The following is a 4,583-nucleotide window of genomic DNA, read 5'->3' as shown; positions in this document are numbered from 1 at the left end:
CAGCAGCGGCAGCGGCAGCAGCAGCTGCGGAGCCGGACTGTCAGCGCGGCCGGGCGCTCCCGGGATGGAGCGGCGGCGGCGGCGGCGGCGGGCGGGGCGCGGCCCCAGGGGGCGGCTCTCGGGGCGGGACGGGGACACCCCCGAGGCGGAGCGCGGCGCCCGGGAGGGAGCCGCCTCGCGCGCCGCGTCCTTCCCAGCCCAGAGCCCGCGGCTCTCCCGGGCGGCCCCGCCGGGATGGCGGCTGGCGCTGGCCGGGGGGACTCCGGCTGGGCTGGCCGGAGGAAGAGCGACCCCCCCCCCACCAGCCCCCGGTTTGGGCCGCCGCCCGGAGCCCTCGCCTGCTTGGCCTGCTCTGCTCCGCTCTGCCAAGCGGGGGTGCCTGGAAGGCAGAGCTGAGCAGAAAAGCCAAGTCGGCTGTGAGCGGCTTTGAGCTCGGATGGGGGACCACCAGGAGTCCCAAGGGTGGAAGCTGGACTCCTCTTGCCAAGAGAGCTCCGTGGGTGGGTTTGTGGAGGGACTACAGCAGCGTTTCTCAACCCTGGTGCGTTGAAGATGGGCGGACTTCAACTGCCAGAATCCCCCAGCCAGTGGCTGGCTGGGGGATTCTGGCAGTTGAAGTCCGCCCATCTTCAACGCACCAGGGTTGAGAAATGCTGCCTTCTAATAATAAATACTGTGTTGTGCTATTGTGTGAATGTTACAGAATTATACGTCTCGGGCAATAATAATGAAAAACTAGCTGGGTCGGGAAAGCTGTGAGTAATGGCCCATGCAGGTGTGGCTCCAGGGACGCCCGCCCTGGAATTAGCAGAATCCGCCTAAGCCGGGTAGAGCCGGGAGCCGAGCAAGGCCCGGTGTGGGCTGGAACAGCAGGCAGGCCTTGACCTGCTCTGCCTCCCTCCTCTCCTGAATTTGTCCTCACTCCGGCTGGCTCCCCAGGGCTTTTTAGACAGTTTAAATCCATGCGGAGAATAGCTGAGCTCCGTCGGGTGCAGCGAAGTTTGTCTGCCTCACCCCTGAAGAATAGTTGCGGTTCAGAAGCAGTCCATGCATTTGTAATAGCTGCTTAGAAACCCCCTCCCCTCCCCTCCCCTCCCCTCCCCTCCCCTCCCCTCCATCTTCTGCCTTGCCTTGCCTGCCTTCATTCCTCTGTCTCTCTTTCACCTCCTCTTTCCTTCTTTCCTCCCCCTCCCTCCCTCCCTCCCTCTAGCCATCCATCCTTCTCCCTCCTCCCCTCCCCTCCGCTTTTATTTCTCTGTCTCGCTTTCTCCTTCTGTCTTTCCTTTCCGAAATGTCCATGTTAAGCCATATTTGTGGTTTCGCTTAGTCTTTTGCAAGAACCCCCTGGTCAGTGATTGGAGCCTAGAATGGTTCCTAGTCTAGTCTTAAAAGGAGAAACGGGGGCTAAAGAATGGCCTTATTTGTCCAAGGGAGTTTGGCCTCACAGCAAAAAGTTGCTGTGGTCCTGGGGAAGACCAGGATCCCCCTGTATGAAACAGGATTCACCTATTGCCGCTAAGCCTGGATAGCAGGCCTACAGTCATGGAATTGCAGACTTGGATCATCTAGTTCAACCTAGCTGTCAAGTCTTGCCATTGATGGGAGTGAATGGAGAAGCAGAAGGGACCAGAAGGACCAGCAGAAGGCACGGCTGGCTGGGGAATTCTGGGAGTTGAACTCCACCCATCTTAAACTGGCCAAGATTGAAAAACACTGGTGGAAAATGGTGAAAAATTGCACTGAACTTTAGATTTATATTCTGCCTTTTGTAAGTTGCTCACGGTACTCCCTTTGCTTACCTGTCTGCACCACAACAACCCTGTGAAGTAGGTTGGGCTGAAAGAGAATGAGTGACCCAAAGTCAACCAGGCGGGGGGGGGGGCAGAACCTGGGTCTCCCCACTCCAGTCCAACTCATTAATTACTGGACCACGTGGCTCTCAATTATATCTTTTTTTTTTAGTTACTGGTTGCACACTGGGGGAACGGGGTTCATACATATATCCTTAAACCCTGTATGGTCATTTAGGCCAAACTCCCAGGACTTCGCAGCTATGTGGATGTTGACTCCAGGGCTTTGAAGTCAAAATCCAGCGCCAGCTTTCCTAAATCCAGCCTTCAACCTGCCTAATATTTCACACATATACGCTATATTGCCACAACCCGGAAGGTACTGTGCAAATGTCCCAGATATTTAGAGCAGTGCCTAGACCAACCACTAGGGGGAGACATATTCTTATCAAGGAGATGGGAACACCAACTCCCATGGGGCTGGGCCGGAGTCTGCTCCCTTGACTCCAAAGGACCAGAGAAAGTTCAGTTTTCACAGCTGTTGTTCTCAAAATGGGTTGGCTTTCTCAGTCAAACCAGGGCCAAAAGTCCTTGTAACGTCGATTTTGCATAGAATCATGGAGTCAGAAGGAACCTCAGAGGTCATCTAGTCCAATCCCTCTGCTCAGTTCACTGAGCACTCAACTAATGGGCCAGCAGGGTTCCCCATGGTCAGGCTGCCTCCGTGACTGGGTTGATAACTCATGGCTTGTTTAATCATCCTTTGTTGACCAAGTAACAATGGACTGCATTCACCCCCTGCACTGGGCCGGGAAGGGGCAAACTGTGACCCAATCAATTTCAGCTTTGTGGCTGCTGGATTAGCTTTTTGGCCAGTCGCTTGAAGCTGAAAACCACACTTAGAAAGATTTGCTATGCGGAGGAGGGAAGACCAGAGTATCAATACATTTAAATGATTATAACTGATTCCCCATAAAGTGGGGAACTCCAGATTTACAGTGATGGGGGATCTATTTATCTGTTGTAATTTTTTCTCGTTCTTCCTTTTCTGTTGTTATCATCTAGTTTCGGATGATTTTGGACAAGCAACTTAATTATGGGCAAACACTAAACATAACACGCCCTTCCCCCCATATATTACAATTAGCTAGGTTAGGCCGCAGCTTATTCTAACCATGGTTTACTGAATAAGCCACCATTGACCAGGTCCACACACCATGCTGATATAAACCGTACCCGAGAAAGACAGTGGCTGTGTGCACACAGCACTAAACCCCAACCAAGAAAACCACATCGTGACTTACAACAGTCCTTTTCAACTTTTTGTGCATAGTGTGTCTCCTGATATATCTTTTCATCAGCTTTTTCATTTGATGGTGAAGACTTCAAAGGCCTCCTACTTTCCTTAGATGATGCAGATCCTCTCATTCTGCAGAGAGGATTACCATTCTGTCTTTCTCCTCTGCATTTTCCCATCCCTCTGCAGCCTCCTTGACTGCCTTCCCTCCTGATCTGAGAAAGTCCCATGGAAGAAATTCTCCTGGATTGAGTGAAAGGCAGAGCAGCCAGGGAGGCTGCAGATGGCTGGAGAGAGGACTGTTGTTGTGTTTTTCTGTTCTTTGTCTTCCTATCCCTCTACAGCCTCCCTGGCTGCCCTCCCTTCCTTTCTGAAAAAGTCCCATTGAAGAAATTCCTTTGTGATTGGATGGAAGGGGGAAGCCAGGGAGGCTGCAGAGGGCTGGAGAAAGGATGTTCACTGCATTCTGCTGTCCCTCTTTGTCCCACCACTCTGCAGACTCCCTGGCTGCTCTCTTTCCTATCTGAAAAAATCCCATAGAACAAATTCCCATGGATTCAATGGAAGGGAGAGAAGCAAGGGAGGAAGGAGATAGATCGAGAAAGGAGAATCATTGTGTGTTTCTGTCCCACATCTTCCCATCCCTCTGTAGCCTCCTTGTCTGCCCTTCCCTCCTGATCTGAAAAAATCCCATAGGAGAAAGTCCCTTGGGATTGAATAGAAGTGCAGGAAGCCAGGGAGGCAGGAGATGGATCGAGAAAGATCATTGTGTGTTTCTGTCCCACATCTTCCCATCCTTCTGCAGCCTCCCTGGCTGCCCTTCATGATAATCCAGAAAAGTCTCCTAGGAGAAATTCTCTTGAGAGTGAACTGAAGGGAGGAAGCCAGGGTGGTTGCTGATCCCCAGAGAGAAGATGGTCTAACGAAAGGCAGGAAATTTGCGCATGCTCTTCAGCTAAGCCATTAGTGCAAGAACCCTCCACCTCATTCTGAATTTCCTGAAAGTCTTCTCTCCTTTGAACGCCCTTCTGAAGCAATTCCAGCGGGGAAATGTGCCACGGAGCCCTCTTTTCCCCTCCCAAAGGCAAAGAGGCAAACAAGGGCCTGTCGTCCTCTTTGGCTCCTCAGTTGGGTCCCCCTCCCCATCCCGCCCCCCTCGCTTCAGCCTAGGCTATTTTGGGACCCTTTTATAGCTGCAACTTGTTTACGAACACAGTAAACAGCTGAGACAGCCCGGACAGCGCCTTGGGCGCACGCCATTCGGACGAAGCCGTGGAGCGGGCCGGCCGGGGCGCAGACGTCCTTTCCAAAATTGCCGAGGTGTGCAGGCCGTCAGTGTGCATGCTGGTGTGTTTTGAACAAGAGTAATTGGTTTATTCCTGAGGTAACTATATAAATAGCAGGGGAAAATGTTTCCTGTTCCAAGGCAAATAATGGACTGGCAGCCCGCTGGCTCCAGTCCATCAAAACAGCAAAAGGACAACACGCATCAGTAT

Source organism: Candoia aspera, chromosome 18, assembly GCF_035149785.1.
Source record: "Candoia aspera isolate rCanAsp1 chromosome 18, rCanAsp1.hap2, whole genome shotgun sequence".
Lineage (NCBI taxonomy): Eukaryota > Metazoa > Chordata > Lepidosauria > Squamata > Boidae > Candoia > Candoia aspera.
Note: the sequence above shows the minus strand (reverse complement) of the source record.